Source organism: Acinonyx jubatus, chromosome E3, assembly GCF_027475565.1.
Source record: "Acinonyx jubatus isolate Ajub_Pintada_27869175 chromosome E3, VMU_Ajub_asm_v1.0, whole genome shotgun sequence".
Lineage (NCBI taxonomy): Eukaryota > Metazoa > Chordata > Mammalia > Carnivora > Felidae > Acinonyx > Acinonyx jubatus.
This window is the reverse complement of record NC_069398.1, coordinates 9,289,929-9,312,011: the sequence shown is the minus strand read 5'-3', so window position 1 is coordinate 9,312,011 and position 22,083 is coordinate 9,289,929. Positions and strand designations below refer to the sequence as shown.

The following is a 22,083-nucleotide window of genomic DNA, read 5'->3' as shown; positions in this document are numbered from 1 at the left end:
CTTCGTTCCCCCCTCCCTTCCTTCATTCCTCTCCCTCCCTCCCCCACTTCCTTCCTTCTCTCCTCCCTTCCTTCTCTCTTCCCCTCCATAACGCCCCACCCCTCCTTCTCTATTACCTCCTTCCCTCTTTTCCTGCCATCCTTCTCTCCTTCTGACTCTCCCTCCTTACTCCCTTTGCTCTCTCCTTCCTGCCTCCCCTGCCCTCATTCCCATGGGTCTTCCAATTGCTACCTCAGAAGGAGCAGTGACAAACTAGGGGCCATCACCATCCCCCGGGGCAGAAAATGAGCATCCACCTAAGGATAACTTCACAGGCCTGTGGCTGTGGGGCCTCCTCGCCTCCCCTACCTTTGCCCTTTGGATCAGCTGCCATGCCCATTAAGGTGAGCACTCACCAGGCTGTCCCAGGTGACCATGTTCCTGATCCAATGACACACTAATGTCCTTAAGTTCTCAAATTACTCATATTTCCTTGTCTCTTCAGTTTGGTAAGGAAAAGCTTGAGCTTCTCTTTTGGGTATTGGTGCTAATTGATACGGATGTTTCGGATGTTGATTCAGACTCTCTGGGCATGGTGTCCCCTCTTATGCTGGGCATGCTCACTCTAATCCCACACTGTGCCTATCATCTGGACCTTCCTCTCCACTTGCCAGAAGCCCCCTTTGCCTCAGGCGGCAAGTGTGAGTCCTAGTAACGTCCAAATTCCCCAATCCCTACCTAGATCCCTATAAAACACTCGTCGCCCCATGACAGGGACAGGTGCTTTCTATAATGAAAGTCATTCATGCTTTTGTTCTCAATACATATCACCCGCAGAATTGACTTGCTATGTCTCTTAAAAATTGCATTATTTTTTTTCAACGTTTATTTATTTTTTTGGGGACAGAGAGAGACAGAGCATGAACGGGGGAGGGGCAGAGAGAGAGGGAGACACAGAATCGGAAACAGGCTCCAGGCTCTGAGCCATCAGCCCAGAGCCCGACGCGGGGCTTGAACTCATGGACCGCGAGATCGTGACCTGGCTGAAGTCGGACGCTTAACCGACTGCGCCACCCAGGCGCCCCAAAAATTGCATTATTTTTAAATACTTTAGCCTCATCTGAAGCAGTAATATCTGAAATTGGGGCTTTGCTATCCTAGTTTTATGTATGTTTCTTGTACATATTAACATTAATGCACAAGTACACAAATTAAAATGTCCACCCAGGTGCCTCCTAAATGGACTTGCCTCTCTTTGGGAAATTCTCCACAGGGAGAAAGCATGGACTTTAGATTTATTACAATCTGATGTGGCTTCACCACTTGCTGTGGGAACTGGGGCAAATGTATTAATTCCCAGAGCCTCAGTTTTTCCATCTGCACAGTGGCTGCAACTGTATCTATTCTTCTGAAGGGTTGCTTTGAAGACCCAATACATGTATTAGGACACATGCTTGTTTCCTTTTTCCATGATGGCCAACCCTGTGTGCTCAACTCTTGGCGAGCCCTGGATACATTTTAACACATTTTTAATTGTGATTACTGATCAGATGTCTATCGTCATACATGTTCACGTAAATGTTGGTGTAAAAAGAGGTGAGGGCATCTGACTTTCTTTCAAAGCAGAATATAAACTCCTTGATAAACGCACAATATTTCGTAATTTCTTAGCGTCACCACGATGCATGCCTGATGCCAAGCATATGGTGGTGTCCCACCAATACCTGCTGACCTGCTGTTGACTGATCTCTCATCCGGGCCAGAAACCTGAGCATTGCCAAGGTGGGACTCTGCTGGAGGCGTGGTGGTGAGGCTGGTTGGCTCACCTGTTCCATGGAACAGTCCTGGCTTTAAGACAGGGCCATCAGTAGGTCCCCAGCTCTCTCTCAGGCTTGCCAACCCATCCACCATGTCCCATCTGCGTTTCTATTTTTCCTGTGAGAGTAGCTTTATTGATCTCATTAATTCTCTTTTCCATCTTTGGCATGGCAAGGTGATATTATCCATGCTTTAATGCCTCCTGTGTTTTGCAAATTACAGGATTATTATGGATAGAATGACAAGAAACACCATTTTCACCAAATCAAGTCCCAGAGGCCATGAACTGTCCTTCATTTAAATGGCAGGGGGTAATCTGTCCTGGGGGTCTGCTCACCCAGGCCTGAGGGCTGAAAACACAGATGCAGAATTTCCTCTCAGCCAAGATATTTCCATGTGAAGCAAAGCAAATATTCCTTCACTTGACTGTTTTTATTTTTGAATTCCTGAAGGCAGCTACAGATTTCCTAATAAGGGGATTTTTTTTCTTTTGCAGCAATTACATTTGACTATGTTTTCTTCTTTTGATTGGAAATTAGTTTGAGGAAGTCTTAAAAGGAATTATCTGAGGGATGCTGGAACTCAGGATTTAGAGTTCAATAAGTACTATATATATATATATATATATATATATATATATATATATATATATATATATATCTCAAACCTCTCTGACGCTCTGCTGTAAAGAGCTCTCTTATGCAAGTTCTTTTAGTTCGATAACTAATTAAAATCATAGCCACCACCAACAGAAAAGTTTCCCCTGATCTTATCTGATACTTAGAACTCTTTACAAGAGAAAAATAAAGAAAAGGAAAATAAATGGCCTCTCCAGAGACTTGAATCCCTCAGAATAGGGCTTCTGCATCTATAAGGGTGTCCCAAGCACTCAGGGTATCTGGGACAGAGTAGGCACCTAATAAATAGTGACTATGGAACAGAATGAATCAACACTTTTGTCCTTTAAAAATTTATTTTTCTAGTATAATAATGCACACACCCAAAGGAACACACATCGTGAGGGTACAATCAGACAAATTTTTAAATTCACTGTTATAACTAGGACCCAGATTAAAAAAAAAAAAAGGACAATACTATAACCCCAGCATTCTCCCTCCTGTCACTCTCCAGTTGTTACCCCTCACATATAACCACCCTAGTGACTCCAACAGCACAGACTAATTTTGCCTTCTTTGAACTTCGTATCAATGGGATCATAGAGCTTGTCTTTTTTGTGACTGTCTTCTTTTGTACACTGTTACGGTTCTGAAATCCATTGACACTGATGCATGTAGCTGAAAGCTGTTTGTTCTAATTGCTATATACTATCCTATCATACATGCTGTGCTCTGAATGTCTGTGGACTATCCCTCTCCCCTCCATATGCTGAAGCTCTAATCCCCATTGGCAGTAGGACTTGGGAGAAGTAATTACAGTTACAGTAGGTAATGAGGGCGGGGCCTTCAAGAGGGGATTAATGTCTTATAAAAAGAGGAAGAGACAGGAGATTTCTCTCCCCCCCCCCCCGCCCTCTCTCTCTTTCATGCTTGCACAAGGAAAGGCCACGTGAAAACATAAGAAGACAGCCATCTGTAAACCAAGCAGAGGGCCCTTACTAGACACTAAATCTACTGACACCTTGATCTTGGACTTCTCAGCCTCCGGAACTGTGGGAGAGAAATGCTTTTTGTTTAAATCGCCCAATTTATGGTAATTTGTTCTAAGAGCCCAAATGGACTGAGACAACGGATATATGTCACAAATGATTCATCCATCATACTGTTGGTGGTCATTTGACAGCTTCCAGTGTAGAGTTATCATGAAATGTGCTGCTTCAGATCATCTCATACTTGTGTTTTTCTGTTGTCAGAATGGAAATGCTGGATAGTAAGGTGTGTATGTTTTCAGCCTTGGAAGAAGCTGTTAACCTTTTTTTCAAAGTGTCTGTACCAATCAACACTCCCAGCAATAGCGTGCATGAGTTCTGGTTGCTCCGTATCTCTGCCGACGCTAGATGTGGTCAGCCTTTTTAATTTTAGCCATTCAGGTGGATGTATAGTGGGATCTCACTGTGTAAATGTGTGTGTAGGTGTGTATGTGTGTTCCTTTTTATTTTGAGATAGTGAAAGATTCACATGCAGGGATAAGAAAGACACAAAGAGATCCCATATGCCCTTCACTCAGTTTTCTCCAATCATAACATCTTGCATAACGATAGGGCAATACCACAACTAGGAAACTGACATTAATACAACCCACCACCCTTTGTCAGATGTCACTGGTTTCACGTGCATGTATTTGTGTGTGTGTGTGTTTCCCACCTGAGTAGACCCAGTGACCATCACCAGTCAGGAAACAGACAGTCTTATCAGAAGAACCTCTCCTGCTACCTTTTATATCCACTGCTCCCTCCTGCTCCTCTCTGCACCAGTGATCGGGTCTCCATCCCTATTGTTTCATTTCAAGAGTGCTCTATACTTGGAATCATACAGTATGTAACATTTCTTTTGACTCAGCATAATTCTCTTGAGATCCATCCAAGCTGTTACACGTATCAGAGCCATCTGTTTTAACTGTTGAGTAGCATTCCACGAATGAGCTTTGAAAAGAGAATAAGCCCCCATTCTCAAACACTCATTTATAGTGGTTTAATTGATTTCTTTCTTACTCAAGGGATGATAAAATAGGTTTTCACGTGTCCTTTCAGTGGTTCAGTAATGCAACCAACATTTATTAAGTACCAAGTGCATGCAAAGTATTGTGCTAGATCCCGGGCATAAAGGAGACATAAGAGGGCTCTGTCTTATAGGGATGTTCCTAGAGTCTACACTGGGAGACAGACTTACAAATTTAAGAAGACTCTATAGCATCACAGATGCCAAGACAGTTATATATACATTTCAGTCAGGAATAAAGAAGAAAATGTCTGGCTTTTTGAGGACAGAGTATGGAAGTTGAGTCCAAGAGATACTTTGGAGGGGCAGCTGCATAAGCCAGTCTTGGAAGATGAATGGGGTTGCCTGATGGTTGTGAGTAAGAAAGGAAGCAGGAGAAAGAGCTTTCAGAGCAGAAAGAACAGCTTGGGAGAAGTAACTCAGTGCAGAACCAAGTGGGTAGGGCCATGGAAGAGATAGAGTTCGGGAATAGCGCCATCTTTCAGGAGCATGTGTTCTTATGGCAGATGCAGTCACAAGCTGCAATGCAGATGCCATCAGCAGAATCCTACTAAAATACTCCAAGTCTTGTGGACTCCAGCCACCCTGACTTTGCAGTTCCCCAAGGGCCCCTGCATTAGACATGGCCAAGGACAATCACTTGAGGCACACACATTTTACACCTGTCTCAGGAATGTTTACCTCCCAGTTGTGCCTAACAACATGGAACACACACACACACACACACACACACACCCATCCATCCATCCATCCATCCATCCTTTTTGATGTTCAGCATAAGCTTCCTTCTTGCCCTTGGGTCTGAAATGGGTATGAAGGTATTTCTCTAAGTAATAATAATAATAATAATATCATCAGTATTTGTGTCTGCTCTGTGCTTCCATAAAGCCCCTCCTCACAACAGTACCCAATGCTAAGGTAGACACTACTATTGCACCCAACTGTTAGACAAGGAAACTAAGACACATTGAGATTAAGTGACTTGCCCAAGGTTACAGAGCTTACAAGCAGAGGGTCCAGGTTTTAATTGCATGATGAGTCTCCAGAGCCCATGCACTAGTGTTTGGCAGACTCAGAGAGAGAAGGAGGGTGGGAGCTTTTCGTGAGACCTGAGAGGTCTCTAGAACACTGGCTTCAGCCAAGGTGTAGGCAACCCACATGATAGGAGGTCCAGAGGTCATGTTCCTACTGCAACAAGGCAAGCTCAGTCCTCCTTTTACGAGGTTAATAGAGTGAAATCAGGGTTCCCAACAGTCTCTTTGGCATCTAAACCCACACACTCAAACCAAGCCTTATGCTATCAAGACAGTTTTCATCCATCAACAGTCCCTAATTGAATCACCTAAATAGAGTCCCATTATTTGGTATACAGAGGTGAGGCAAAACCAAAACGAAGGGGCATTTTCTCTGGTGATGATGCTCCCTTCCATTTCTGGATACTGGCACATGAGCACATACTGTTCTCCCTACCTGGATTGTTCTATGTCCTCTTCTTTGTCCTCAACAGGTTACACCCCGACCTCTTTAGGATTGCAGCCCAAGGGTCAATGCCCCAGGGTATCTATCCTTGATTCCCCCACACCAGTTAAAGCTTCTGGGTACAAGTTTGCAGAGTACCTTGTAGTTTTCACTCTGAGTTCTTTAACAGTTTGTCATTATATATTTATGTGATTATTCACTTAGTAAACATCATCTCTACTAAAATTTAAGAATAACAGAATTGAGACAATGTCTATTTTTTGCTTAGCATTTTATATTCATGGTGCAATACCTAATACATAGTAGGTATTCAATAAGGGCTCACTGAGTAGATGAATGAATGAGCATATGGACTAATAAAACCTGAGGGAGTGAGGGGTGCCTGGGTAGCCAGTCCGTTAAGCATCTGACTGGATCTTGGCTCAGATCGTGGTCTCACAGTTCATGGTGGGTTCTGTACTAACAGTGTAGAGACTGCTTGGCAATCTCTCTCACTCTCTCTTTCTGCCCTATCCCGCTCATGTTCTCTCTCTCTCTCTCAAAATAAATAAGCTTTTTAAAAACTTGAGGGAATGAATGAATGAATGAATGAACCAAAGCTTCAACAAAAAAGATTTGGTGTCCTGTAACAACATCAATTCTCTGCAGTATCTTGGCTACTGGTGATGCTATAGCCTTCTTGGACACTCAAGGCACAATCATTCCAGTGAACTCATGAGGCTCCCAGGCTTCTGCAAGCCCAGCCAAGCCCAACTCAGCTTGCCTGGCAAGTCTGCATTTCAGTTCTTTGATTCCCATCATCATCCACTACAAATGGAAGTTGTTGATTTTCTTTAATTAAGGCTGGAAAGATGGCTTCCTGAGTGGGTAATATATTTCCAGAGTTCAGCATTTCATCTGCATGGCCTACATTTCACTCAGAAATGGGACAGATTCATGAAAAGAATGGCCAGACAGCTTCCTCTTTGGTTGCTTGTTTGCCTACATATAATGAATGAATAAATAACATGCCTATTCATTACCAACTTTTGAGTGGAAATAATTGCTGAGCTCCCTCATTTGCTTGGAATAATGTTCTTTGCATTTGGAGCGCCTTCTGCCTCGGTCACTGCAGTATTTCCCAATCAGTGGGCCAGAGGCATCCTCCAGGGGCTGATATTAACCTCTGGCTCACCTTGGAGAGAAGCAATCATTCTTCTGGTCCTCCAGGGTCTCATTCAGTGTGCTGAGAATGCTCATTTATGGAAGGAGACCCTGGGACCCTAAGAAGTAAATGAGACTGGTAGGCCCATTAATTCCCTGAGTACACCCTAGGGGCACCTGGGGCATTATAGTGTAATTACTACTAAGAAAGTCTAAATTCCTATGTACTTTGCCAAAAAGCATTTTACAGACAAGGAAGTACTCAATTGTGCCCTGTCTGTGAACATGTGTTGAACTCTGGCCACAGGAAGCCTGGAGGGCCACCATGGTGACTCTTGGTTGGTAAAAGGAACAAGTGACCCTGGAGACTTTCTTATTCATCTCTCTATCATGAACACATGCTGGGCATATATTAAAGATTACTGGATCCCTCATCTCCATCCTGGATAGGTACAATTGCTGCCCAAAAGGTCTCCCAACCTCTTTCATCACCTTAGCCAGTTACATTCATTCCATGGTTGCACAGCGGTCTCTTGAGAACAAATAGCATCATAACACTCCTGTGCCAAGAATCCAAGGATTTCCCATTGAGTAGAGGACTCAGTACAAAGTCTTTTGCATGACCCAAGGGCCTTCCATGGGCAATCTGTCCTTTGCCCACTTCTGCTTCATTTCTACCTATGCTTTGTCCCATGCAATCATCTGCCTGCCACATGAAACTACATGCAGTTCCCTGAATACATTACATGTTCCCCACCTCTGGGCCTCTGCCTACACATTTTTCCCACCTCTTTCCTGTGACCACTGTATGTTCTTTGAGATGCTAAATCAGGAAATAGTGGGCTGGAGTGCATGCCCTCTCCAAAAAGAGCAGCCACCACTCAGCAACATCGCCACAAGAGGATGTGAACCCAGATCCATTATTTTTATTTTTTTATTGGGGGGAGGGGCGGAGAGGGAGAGAGAGAACCCCAAGCAGTCTCCACACTGTCAGCACAGACTTTGACATGGGGTTTGATCTCATGAACCTTGAGATCATGACCTGAGCTGAAATCAAGGGTCAGACACTCAACGCACTAAGCCATCCAGGCGCCCTGAGATCCACTACTTTTATTTAAAAAAAAAATTTTTTTTTAACATTTATTCATTTTTGAGAGACAGAGACAGAGCATGAGTGGGGAAGGGGCAGAGAGAGAGGGAGACACAGGATCCGAAGCATGCTTCAGGCTCTGAGCTGTCAGCACAGAGCCCGAAAAGGGGCTTGAACTCACGGACTGTGAGATCATGACCTGAGGCGAAGTCGGACGCTCAACCGACTGAGCCATCCAGGCACCCCTAGATCCACTACTTTTAAAGGGAAGTTGGAAATCTGGATTTTTATTTGAAATCTTCCAATTTTTAAATGTGGTAAACACATTCTTTTTAATTTACTTTTTTAAATGTTGGGGCCAACCCAAGTGGGTCTGGGCTCTTAGGGCAGTTGACAGCTACTAATTCTTGACTCCTACCCAAAATGGCCTCTTCCTTGTCCTGGAAAGGTTGGTAACATGACACCTTCTCAGTGAAGTCAGTCCTCCTTTGTGTGTGCATTACAGTCTGTAGATGGACTGAGAGCTTCAGGGACCAATCTTTGTGTCTCCGTAAGTTTAGCACAGAACGTGGCACATAGTGAATACTCAGTAAATGTGGGGTGGAAAAACACATACAAGCAGTTGAATGGACAAATGAATAAAGACAGAATTTTCTTCCATCTGTAAGCTTATGAACACACCCATGTCAGAAAGAATGAGTGATGTTGTCAGAGCTCTTTTTTTTTTTAAGTGTATTTACTTATTTTGAGAGAGAGACAGAAAAAGAGAGTGAGAGAGTGACCATAATTGGAGGAGGGGCAGAGAGAGAGGGAGAAAGAGAATCCCAGCTAGGCTCATAGCTTTTTTTTTGTTTTGTTTTAAATAGTCAGGTAAAGAAGAGTTTTATTTGCCCAGACTTCAACCCTGGTCATAAGAGGAGTTGGCACTCACCTGTGAAAAGCATCTAGAGAGAGGAACACTCAGTCCCATTGCCTAAAAATATCCACCACCCCACTGGATCTGAAATTCCCACCATTACCACTTTTAGCGGATCGCATCACAGAATATTACCTTCGGAGGCCTCCTCGGGGAACCAGCTCTTTCTTCCCTAGCAGGAAATGTAAAGAGTACTGTCTGCTCTGAGATAGTTAATGTAAGAATATCCTGGGTTCCGTTCTCATTTATGCTATCAACTTGCTGTGTGCCCTTAGTCTAGTTACTTCCCTTCTCAGGACCCCAGAGGTCTCCATCATTCTTGACACTTGCTGTGAAATGAAATTAGATAGAACTGCTATCTTTGACCAGGTCAGAAACTCAAGTAAATATGGCCCGGGTATGGAATTTGGCAAACTGGAAGCCCTCGCCCATCTGAAGAGGATGGCTGCTGTGCATCACCAGCAGACTATTGCCTGGTGGGGATATCAGCCCAGAGTTAACCAATCAGTGGATCTCTTAAAAGAGAAGCCATGATTTTACATCAAACATACCAATTGTTTAGATGTTGGCAACTAAATGGCTCAAATAAGCCAACAAACCCAAATGGTGTTGGCAAAACAAAACACTCACGTTGACTCTTACTGGATCCACCTCTGAACCAGCCCCTTCGAGAAGGGGAACAAAAGCTGACCAGCAAAGCCTCCATTACATGCGCCCCTCTCTTGAGATGATTCCCTTCCATCACATTCAGGAAAACAATTAGACAAAAGCTAGAGCTATCTGCTCTAAGACACAAACTGAAAAGATAACTATCACCTGGGCTCTCCCACTGTTTTTTTTTTTTCCTAATGCCATGCATTGTTTAGCTTGAAATTGCTTGATCTGGAAAAACACACACAAACACACACACACACACACACAAAACCATATACCTGTTATAAGCAGATCTCCTCTTAACCATAAAGGATTTCTGAGGCCTGTTCCCAAGAAGGAGGCAGCCCTTAATGACCCATGTATTCCCACCTCCAGGTCTTGGCATCCACAGAGCAATTCTGCACAAGGCGACCCTGGTTCACTTCTCAGTAATTCTGACTTCTCAGGGACTGACTTTTGTTTATTTTCTTCTGTCCAAAGCATACATATTTCATTCCAGCAGCTTTTCCACATCAGCAAAATCTGTGGTACCAACACCAGATTCTTCTGCGTGCACTGGCTCCTTCCTGATTAACTCTATTTAGGTAATTTATTTTGGTTGCCTGTTTGCCATTTGGGAGATCGATACAAATTTAAATGAGAAGCAAGAGTATTTGCAGGCACTTCAAGTGTTGATCAAACACAGAGCCGGGCTGCTGAGGTTCTCTGCCTTGGAGATGAGCTCTCTAGGGATCACCGGGATCTCATCTTCCCAAAAAAGATGAGAGGATGAGAGATAGAAAGAGAGGGAGGGAGGAAGAGAGGAAGGAAGGGAAGCAGAGGAGACAAGAAAAATAACAAAAAAGAAAAGAAAAAGAGGCCAAACCAGTTTCCCAGCTTTCTAGTTGGGTTGGCAAAGGTCAGTTGCCTCTAGCCTTTGGCTAAACTTTTACAGATTACATGCGTGCTGAAACCTGCCCCACGTTCTTGCTTATACAGGCTCCCAGGTAAAGCAGAGAGACACTGCCTGCTCACCTGCACACAGGTTTGTAGCTGTCAGTGCATATTTCAAACAGCAGGCAGGAACTGACTGCATAATGCAAACTCTTTCAGGGTGCTGGTGCCCTTCCCACCAGGTTCCTGTGGAGTCCAGAATACAATCTGATTTCACAGATCTCCTTATGAGTGCCTGCTGGGCTTGAGCCTTCCTGAACCAGACCAAATTCTGTGCATTTGGGGGTAATGTGGAGGTGGGGCACCCTTTGGTCTAGACTCAGTGGCCTCCTTTCCATTAGTTCCCTAGACATTGCCTACTTTCTTTAGAGAGCAGATGGTTGGGGAAGGCATTTTCCAAGGAGACCCTGGGCCAGATCTTGCCAAACATGTGGCCAATCAGAGGAGGGAGGGCTTAGGAGTCATGGCCGGGCTCTGCCTTTCTGAGGTTCCAGCTCTGGGATTCTGTACTCACTCCTGGCTGTAGCATCTTGAGACACAGGGAAGGCTGCATTTCATTTAACCAACAGAACTGTCTATTTGGCTCTCTGTCTGGAGAAAATACAGATTCACACATCAAATCAGATATAGAAGTCAATTCTGGAGAGACTGAATATGTAAATGTGAAAAAAGAAATAAGGAGAGACACTGTATGTATAACTCAGAATGGGGGAGACCTTCCTAAGCTAGACAGGAAGTCCAGAAGCTACAAAGTCAATGATTGAGAAGCTGATTGTTAAAAACATTGTTTTTTAAACCTGTTCAACCAAAGACCGCATATAAACAAAAGGCAATGATAACTGGGATCGAACCTTTACAGTACACACGATTGACAAAGGGTTAGTATTCCTATTAGTGAACTGATAAGAATGAGGATAAATGAGTTTAAAATTGGGCAAAACACACAAAGAGGAACAGGTCATTTTTGAGCAGGAGGCCATTAAACATATGAACACTGCTCAACTTCACTGACAATAAGGAAAATGTAAATTTTGACAATCGTGTGACAACATTCTTCCTCCGTCTCTGGCAAAACATTAGAAAGACAGACAGCCTCTGGTGCTGGGAAGGGTCTGGAGAAATGGGAAAGGCATGTGAGGCTGGCTGGAACCGCATACACTTTTCTACAATGTAATTCTAGCACTATTTATTAAGATTCAAAATATCCTTATCATTAGGGCCAGCAATTCCCTTTTTCTGAAGTACATATTCCAGAAACAAAAGCTGTACAGAGACTTATCTGTACAAGGACACATAACCACATTATAGCACTATTTGTAGCGTCCCCCTACAAGGAAAAGAAAAGAAAAATGCAAAAAGGAGATGGGGCAGAGTCGGGGGGGGGAGGGAGAGAGAGGGAGGGGGGAAATGGGGAACATTCTGAATGTCTACAGAAGGAAAAAGGGTTAATGAAATATTGTAAACCTTGCTAGATAATATGAGGTAGTCATTTAAAGGGATGAATCAGATATTTAACAGAAAGTGCAGGTAAGAGATTGATCTAGCTTAGTTCATGATACTGAAGGCAGGGGTTTGGAGCCAGGCCACTTGGGTTTGATTCAGCATTTATGGGCTTGAAAGGTAACTAACTTCACTGTGTCAGTTTCCTCATCTGTCGGCTGGGAAAACCAGTGGGGAGATTAGAAGAGTTCATTATGTAAACTGCTTAGACCGTGCCTGGTAACCAACAAGCTTTAACAACTGTTGGCTATTACAATTCATAATGTGGGATTCCACTCTGGGTGACACAAGTAAAACAAAACAAAACAAAACAAAACAAAACAAAACAAAACAGAACAAAAAACTGCCCATAGATGTAGATGTTCCTAGCGTTTGAATGAGAAAACAACCTGCAGGGGAGAGGGGCATGTAACAGAGGAAGGAGAGGTGGGACGTGAAGGGGGAGATTGGGCATTTCATCATTACATTCTTACCACTGAAATGTTACAACTAATATGGCTGATATTCAGCAGTTAGGCAAGCTCATGGCTACAGCAGCTGTTAAAATACTAAAATATTATTGTACCAGTTGGTAAAGTATGTCCCCTACTATCCTAACCATCCTAGGCCCTTTCCTGGAGCCTACCCCGCCCTCCAGGCCTCCCCATGACCCAGCAGGTACAGAGTTAACGCCTTGGTTGCCCAGGGGGTCAACAGGGGTCCCCAGATCCTTGCTCCAGCCTAAGCTTAGATCACTTGTCTCACATAGTTGTATATTCTAAATACCACCCCTACAGACAGCAATATATTACCTGTATAATTTTATTTTAAAAAATCAGTAAACTATAACATGGAATAGAGTGTAGAAAACCTACATTTCTGCATCTTGGTGGTAGTCACCAAAGCCAAGACTGACTTGTGTGATTTGCAAACTGCTACCTTCCCCTCCGCCCGTTTCTTACCATCAATGATATTCAAATTACTCTCTACCTGAAGCTAGCATGGTAAATAATTGAACCTCTGAACGAATATTAAAGACTTAAAAAAAAACCACCTTAAATAGTACCTGCACAGGCTTTTACTGCAACCTACAGGGTGTCTTCTTCAAATTCACTGCTCAGAATCTCTTGAGCCCCAGAAGTCTTTTAGAATAATACCAGGAAATGAATACCTACCTGGTAATGCATTATAATTTTTAGGTCTGGCTGTGGATGGAAGCCAAGCCCAGGTTTGTACAAGTTGGAAAAGAATAAAATGTCCCTGGCTGCAAATAAATAGCAGTGCCAATAACAGATTATAATGTACTACATCCCCAGAAGTCGGGGAGGAGAGAATTGAGCAAAAAAAATTAGATAATCAGCCTAAAAGGGCAAAGCAAGTCCCTGTAAGCTGGCTCTATTATAGGAGGGACAGTGGGACACAGTGAGGAAGCTTCTGTTTAAAAGCAAGAGCAGTATCAATGGCAGACACTGTTTCAGCACTGAAAATATGTCCTAGGACTTCAGGGGATACTGTGACGGGACCCATTTTACAGATGTGGAGGCTGACGTGCAGGGAAGTTAACTCTCTCGCCCACAGGTCTCAGACTCTGGTGAGCTGCCTGTGAAAGCAAGTGCCTCCATCCCTGAAATCCATTCTAGTCCCCTGAGTGAGGCATTTGTCTCCAGGAGATGCAGAGGCACAGAAATGATGAGAGAAGCAGGTCTCTAAGAGGCTCTAGAATCAGGTTCATTTGCCAAAGCCCAAGTCAAAGACCAGCCTGTTTCCAGGTAAAGTGATTTCTAGCTCACGTCAAGTCTCAGTTAATTTGGGCTAATTCACGTGTGGATCTGGCAAGACTCAGTCCTTCCCCCAGGAGCACACACACCACTGCCTTGCTGGGGCCACATTCACGCGCTCTCCACCACTGCCTGTGCAGTGAATTTAGATGTGAAGATGCTGCGGGGGCGTCTGGGTGGCTCAGTGGGTTAAACATCCGACTGGATTTTGGCTCAGGTTGTGATCTCATGGTTCGGTTCTTTCGATCCCCAGCTAGGCTCTGCACTGACAGTGTGGAGTCTGCTTGGGATTATCTCTCACTCCCTCCGTCTCTGCCCCTCCCCCGCTCACACGCACTCTCTCTCAAAATAAATAAATGAACTTAAAAAAAAAAGTAAAAATGCTGTGTTGATGGTAGGAGTCCCCATGGTGCTCCTCCGTATTAGACCGACTGAAATAAAAGGGAGGGAAGGAAGATCTAAGGGGCAGCTGGAGCCCAGAAGAGATGCGCCCCAATTATATTTACACAGGGTCGTCATTCTTCACCTTCTGAAAAGGAGGGCAATGGTTGGGGAAAATCTTATTGATATGCTCCAATTTTCTGGGAGAGGCTTTTTTGGTTTTTTTTCTGGGGACAGAGTTCTCCAAATTCTCAGAGGGATCTGTAGCCCAAAGGAGGTGAAAAACCCACCATCATGGGGTCTCTGAATCAAATGTTAGGGCATTCATCTCCAGTCCTTTTAATCCACGCATATTTGTTGAGATCCCATTACTGGCAAGTTTCGCTCAGACACAAAGACGGCTGATGTTCCCTCTCTTGTGAAGCTTGTATATGAGTTAGGGAGACAGACACTTAATGATTCATCTGGTGGCTCATTAATACGATGGTGGTAAGAGCTTCAGAAAACAAGGGCAGAGTGCAGTGAGGATATATTTCTTGGTCTAGTCTGACTAGGGATAGACTCCCTGAGGCAGTGGAATTTAAGCTGAGCTCCAAAGCATGAACAGTTGGGAGGTAGGATAGAGTAAAGAGTGTTCTAAATTCTAGCCACTCAGAGTATGGTCTTAGAGTATCAGCGTCACCTGGGACCTTGCTGGGAATGCAAAGTCTCAAGCCCCACCTGGGATCTAGCAAAACAAGAATCCGAACTTTTTAACAAGATCCCCAGTTGGTTTGCATTTGCACTGAGGGTTGAGAAGTGCTGCTCTGAAGAGAAGAAATAGCATCTGAGGAACTAGAAGGGCATCAGGTGTTCCTGGGACTTAGGGAGAAGGAGGTGGCAGTGGCGGTGGGAGAAGTGACGCTGGAGAGAGGGGCAGACGAGCTGGCATTCTTGTAGCCATGTTACGCAAAAAAATAAAATGAGAAAAATAACTGAGGGCAAATAAATGATTATGCCTTGGGCAAGATCTTCTAAAACCCTAACTGGGCAGCTTGAGCTACAGGGTCGTAAAAATACAATCAGTGCTGAAAATAGCTAATGCTCGTAGTTACCCATCTCCCCGACAACACAGACTGCACGTCACCTCTGTTTCCTCATCTGTAAGATGGGGACAACAAATCCTCCACTGCAGGGTCACTGGGGTAGTTTAATGGAGCACTGCCCATAATTCTCATATATCAAATCTGATGCACAGGAAGTATTTAACAGATGAGTTCACTTCTCACTGATCCGACAAATGTTTGTCCTGGCCCTTCAGTCTAAGCCCTGATACAGGAACTGAAGATGTCACAATGAACAAGAAGTGATCTATAGCCTCAGGGAGCTCAAAATCACTTTGGGGAAGCCGGGACTCCAACAGGTGATTTTGACAGATTGATGAGCAATATGACAGGGGAAGCAGGGGGCTGTGGGCGTGTACATGAGACAGATAACAGAGAATCCAGGAAGCTCAGGCAGGAAGGGATGTCTAGGGTGATGCTGAAGAATGAGTTGGAGTCAGCTAGCCCAGGAAGAGGGAGGTGAACATGAGAGACACTGAGAGGCATTTACAACATCCAGAACCAAAAAAGGTTTAGGTATTTAGAATATACAAGGAGCCCCTGTAAATTACAAAGAAAAGATAGGAAACCCAAGGGAAAGATCAAACAAAACAAAAAAAAACTCATGAACAGATGATTCAGATATGGAGAAACCTGGGTAACTCTATGATATCGGAAGAGATGCTGCCACTCTTCAATAACTAGAGATATGCAAATTAAAATGAGGTGTTCACCTACCCATCAGAATGGCAAAACATTAGACAGGTGGCCACTGTCGGGAAGCATGGAGCCAGGAACTCTCCTTTCTTGCTGGTGGGAGAGTGAACTGGCAAAACCATTTGGAAAAGCTAGCTGGCGAGACTTGGTGAACTTAGGTTAGTGTCTGCCCTGTTACCTATCAATCTGTCTCACCTATGTATACATCCCAGGGGAGTTGCCACATCGATTCATGAAGGGATGAGTCTGTACCTTGCAGTTTTTTTCTAACACCAAGAAGGCAACCCAGGTGTCCATCCTTAGGCCAGAACTGAATAACTAAAATGTGATAAATGAATGTGATTAAAGAAAATCATACAGCGTGAGGAAGTCACAAGCTAAATATACAGAAAGAAATACAGACAGACCTTAAAACAGTGTTGAGTGAGGAAAGCCTCAGGATGAGATTTATAACATAACGCTGTTTATGTTAATTAAAAATGCACGCACAATCAAAATAACTGTGTACTTTACAATGTTTACAAACATATATCAAACACGTGAACGAAGGGAATGATATTGGGAATGAGGTGTATAGGGAAAGAAAGAAATGAATAACAAAATAAAACAAGGGCCATCCCTTGACCAAATAGGATGATATTTCCTGAGCTACAGAATGTGATTAACTCAGGTCTAGGCTTCTAACAGTGTTTCAGGCAAAGGTAATAAGAATACGATTCCTAGAGGCAAAAGAAGATATGCTGCCTCCTGGACACAGAGAGAATACAGCAGAGCTGGAATAAAGAATGTAAGTCAGGGAGTTCCGGGGTAGGGAGAGGCCAGATCATGGAGGGTCCCCAAAACCATACTAAATAATCACAATTTGCTTTTAGGATTACAGGGAGTCATTGAAGGATTACAAGTGACATGATTTTGTTTCTAATCTTGTTCTAAACTCCAGTAATGAGGGGAAAAGGCATTTATTTGTATTCATGTGGTTTATTTATCAAGTGTTAATGAAACAGGCTTTGGGCATCTTAGCATCCAAATCATGGGCTTATAGTTTTCCCACTTTTTAAAATAAGTTTATTTTTTTAAATGTTTATTTATTTTGAGAGAGAGAGAATTCCGCACATGTGTGGGAGAGGCAGAGACAGGAGAAAGAGAATCCCAAGCAGGCTCCATGCTGAATCCCAAGCTGGCTCACGTGACCTGAGAGATAGTGAGATCGCGACCTGAGAGATAGTGAGATCGCAACCTGAGCCAAAATCAAGAGTCAGATGCTTAACCAACTGAGCCACCCAGGCGCCCCTCATTTTTTTAAAGTTGTTTTTATTTAAGTAATCTCTAGACCCAACATAGAGCTCAAACTCAAACCCCTGAGATCAACAGTTGCACGCTCTTCCAACTGAGCCAGTCAGGCGCACTGATTTGTCCCACTTTTAAACCAATTATGACAGTCATTGACACCTTCACCAGGAGCAACCCACAGGAGGCAATGTAGAGTCACACGATGTGACCTTGAGGAAGGTCACCTAAACTCTGAACACGAAGTTTTTAGTTTCCTTATTATTAACAACAACAATAAAACAACACAAACACTTCCCACATTCAGTCACTACTGGAATTAAATAGGAATTAATTTTAAACCTTCACAATAACTTCATGAGATAGATATTAGTTACGTTTTCTTTGAAGAAGAAACCAAAATGAAGACAGTTGTTAAGCAACTTGCCCAAGGCCATTAACAGTTAAAAGATGCACAAGCTAAGGTTGAAACAGGCAATTCTGTTCATAGGCTGTTTAAGAGTCTATTCTGTGAACGATACCTCATTGCACTACAGTGCACACTTCAAAGTTTGCAGTTTTGGACGAGCTACTACATATAGCTTATTAGTATGTTGGAACCTAGAAATCTAAATCAAATGTTCTCTGGGCTATCCTGGATCTATACATGCATTTTGTTTGACGTGAATAGTTAAAAAATTATTTTTGTAGTAATAGTCTGTATTTTGCAATCTAAAGATCTTAAATAAAAATCAATAATTCTGGTTTCTTCAAAAGCAAAAATAAACTATTGGGGACTTCATCAAAATAAAAAACTTCTGCACAGTGAAGGAAATAACAAAACTAAAAGGCAACCTGTGGAATGGGAGAAGATATTTGCAAATGACATACATGATAAGGGGTTAGCATCCAAAATCTATAAGGAACTTATCAAACTCAACACCCAAAAAACAAATAATTCAGTTGATAAATGGGCAGAAGACATGAATACACATTTTTCCAAAGAAGACATACAGATGGCCAACACACACATGAAAAGATGCTCAACATCACTCATCATCAGGGAAATGCAGAACAAAACACCTCATACCAGTCAGAGTGGCTAAAATTAACAACACAGGAAACAAAAGATGTTGACGAGGATGCAGACAACGGGAAACCCTCTTGCACTGTTGGTGGGGATGCAAATTGGTGCAGCCACTGTGGAAAACAGTATGGGGGCAGTGGTTCCTCAGAAAGTTAAAAATAGAACTATCCTATGATCTAGCAATTAAACTACTTGCTATTTACCCAAAGGATATAAAACTTGGTATTTACCCAAAGGATACAAAAATACTGATTCAAAGGGATACATGCACCCTAATGTTTATAGCAGTATTATGAATAACAGCCAAATTTCATGAAAAGAGCCAAAATGTCCATTGACCTATGAATGGATAAAGAAGATGTGATATGTACACACAGTGGAATATTACTCAGCCATAAAAAAGAATGTAATCTTGCCATTTGCAAAAATGTGGATGGAGCGAGCTAGAGTGTATTATGCTAAGTGAAATAAGTCAATTGAAGACAAATACCATTTGATTTCACTCATATGTGTAATTTAAGGAACAAAACAAATAAACATAGTGGGGGGGAAAAAGAAAAACATCCCGAGAAACAGACTCTTAACTACAGAGAACAAACTGATGGTTACCAGACGGTGGGGGAATGGGTGAAATCAGTGATGGGGAATAAGGAGGGTACTTGTGATGAGCCCTGGGTGTGACATGTAAGTGAGGAATCACTAAATTCTACACCTGAAACTAATATTGCTCTGTAAGTTAACTAATTTAATAAATTTAAATAAAAACTTGGGAAAAAAAGAATTCTGGTTTCTTGTGAAAAGCTGGAAAATTTGGCAAGACTGGTCTCCCACACTCTGCTAAAAAAAAATCAGTGGGAGCTGAGGAGCAGTTACCCATTTAGAGAAGGCAAGTGCTTTGCAATTTTCCACAGTCCCCACCCCTCCCTAATATACCATAATGCACCAGCATCACTTATTTCATTTCCTTTAAATGCCTAGCCCTAACAGACTTTGATGTTACGACCCCGGCTGTGGGCAATACAAATGGCCTAATCACTGACAGCACAGGGAAGTTCAGGATTTTAAAAATCCAAAGACGGACCTATCTCAAGAACTGATTCCATATTAAACTCTTCCTGGAGATTTGCCTCCCAGATCTCCACTCTCTTTGGTTGTTTCCCCTTTGGCCTTAATTTCTTCTTTTATGTAATTGCCAAATGACTACAACAGCAGACACCATCAAGCGTGTGCCCTGGAATTGTTCCTTAAGAAGCTGAACACTAGGCTGAGCTTTTCCAATAACTCCCTATTCATTCTAATCTAATTACAAAATGATTTTTAATCATTGTAAAATAAATTCACTCTTCACGTCTGGAAATGTTAAAGCCCTAATTTAACAGCAGCAACAACAACGACAAAATACCTTCTAATGGATTTGCACTAAGAAACGGAATGTGGCCTGTGCTGTCAGATGTTCAATAATTTAACTGCAAATGAAGTGTGCAAAATACAATATTTGTGTCATAAACTACCCGGCTTGTCACATAATAGATTTTTGAAGAGTCACGTTTCACGACACTGAGCAATGTTATGTTGGAACAGTGGAGTAGTTGAGGTTTATAGGTTCCATTTGCTTATGTAGAAAGGGATTGAATCTCACTCACCCAGGGGCAAGGAGCACAGATATGCAATATTTGTCTGGATCCCGCCATTTGAAAGCAGTGGCTGGAATTCACCCATCCAACTGGATAATGTATAATTATACATATACATAAACATTATACACAATGTTCAAACTTCCCTATGTCATGAGATGTGGTTTGGACTAACTTTACATGTCTAAAGGGATTTTGCAATTCTCTTGGTATCACTGACCATAGTAGGCAGAATAACCATGCCCCGCAAAGACACCCAGGTTTTAATCTTCTGGGATCTGTGAATATATAAGGCGAGGTGACCAAGGGGAATCAGGGTTGCAGAGAGAATTAAGTTGCTAGTCTGCTGACTTTAAGGCAGAGAGATTAGCCCAGATTCTCCAGATGGGCCCAATGTAATCACAAGGATCCTTAAAAGTAGAAGAGGGAGGCAGAGGGGGAAGTGATTATGGAAGACAGGGAAGGATTTAATCTTCCATTGCTGGCTTTCCAGATGCAGAATGGGGACCATGAGCCACGGAATGCAAGTAGACACTAGAAGCTGGAGAAGGGCTGGGAAACAGACTCCTCCCCCAAAGTCTCGAGAAGAAAAACAGCCCTGTGGACACCTTGACTTTGGCCCAGTGAAATCTCCCTCGGACTTCTCACCTGCACAACTGTACGGTAATAAATATGCATTGTTTAAGTCACATGATTTAAGGCAATCTGTTACAACAGCAAGAGAAAACTAATATGCCAAGGCTAACACCACCTCCGTAGGAAGAATAATGGCAGGACTGGCACACAGGCTGCTTTTACTCAAAATTAGTAGTCTGGGACACAAACAAAGAACATCACCATTATTTCCCCAATTTTGTGAGGCACATTTGTTTTTTAAATTTTAACATTTCTCAAATCAGGGTGTGCCTCACAATTGAAACATACAGTTAATAGTGTTTCCCACCCCCGCCCCCCCGACAAAATTGAAAGCTGTTATTAAAAAGATTATGGGGCTCCTGGGTGGCTCAGTTGGTTAAGCGGCCGACTTCAGCTCAGGTCATGATCTTGCGGTCCGTGAGTTCGAGCCCCGCGTCGGGCTCTGTGCTGACAGCTCGGAGCCTGGAGCCTGCTTCCGATTCTGTGTCTCCCTCTCTCTCTGCCCCTCCCCCGTTCATGCTCTGTCTCTCTCTGTCTCAAAAATAAATAAACGTTAAAAAAAATTTTTTTTTAAATAAATAAAAAAAAATAAAAAGATTGTACATTTTACGATCTCCGGCACCTTAAAATCATATAAAAAGTAGTCATTTCAAGAAGCGAGCGGGTGGAAAGCAATCCCACGAGCATGATGGAGTACACTGTCAGTGTGAAACATGTTGCGAGGCACTGAGGTGGGCTGGACAGGGAGAGAGAGCCGCTCCTCTCTCCAAGATTGTCACAGATAAACAGAACAACGGCCAGTGTGTGATAAATCACACTAAAATACTGGTGTTATGATTAAAGCTCCAAATACATAACGCTACAAAGTCAGGCACACACCTGGCTAGTTCACCTCCAAGTTCCCTGTATCTAGCCCAGGGCCTGGCACAGAGAAGGCTCTCCTCTGATTGACTATATAAGTATTTTACATGCTTTCCCTCATGTTTCTACCAGATGGATTATATCATCTCACTACTTATTGCTGAGGAAACTGAGGCTTACAGAGAATACTTAATTTGCCCAAAGTCACAGAGCTAACAGCTCGGGCCAGGTTTTCTCAGCCTCAGCACTAGTGACACTTTGGGCTGAGTAATTCTTTGTTGTGAGGGACTGCCCTGGGCATTGCACAATGTTCAGCAGCATCCTTGGCCTCTAGCACCGCAAGTCAGTAGACCACTCCCCTCCACATGTGACAGCCAAAAACGTCTCCAGATGTTGACGAATGTCCCCCAGGGGGAGAGGAGCAAAAATTATCTGCAGCTGAAAACTAGTAGCTTCAGGAAAGGGACATCAACAT

The 22,083-nt window shown here is 43.1% G+C and overlaps 1 long non-coding RNA gene across 2 annotated transcripts in view; it reads right to left on the bottom strand.

Annotated features, from left to right (window-relative positions):
- Nucleotides 1-22,083, bottom strand: part of LOC113594825 (uncharacterized) — a 243,967-nt gene that overhangs the window by 107,654 nt on the left and 114,230 nt on the right. The gene's annotated exons all lie outside the window — the stretch shown is intronic.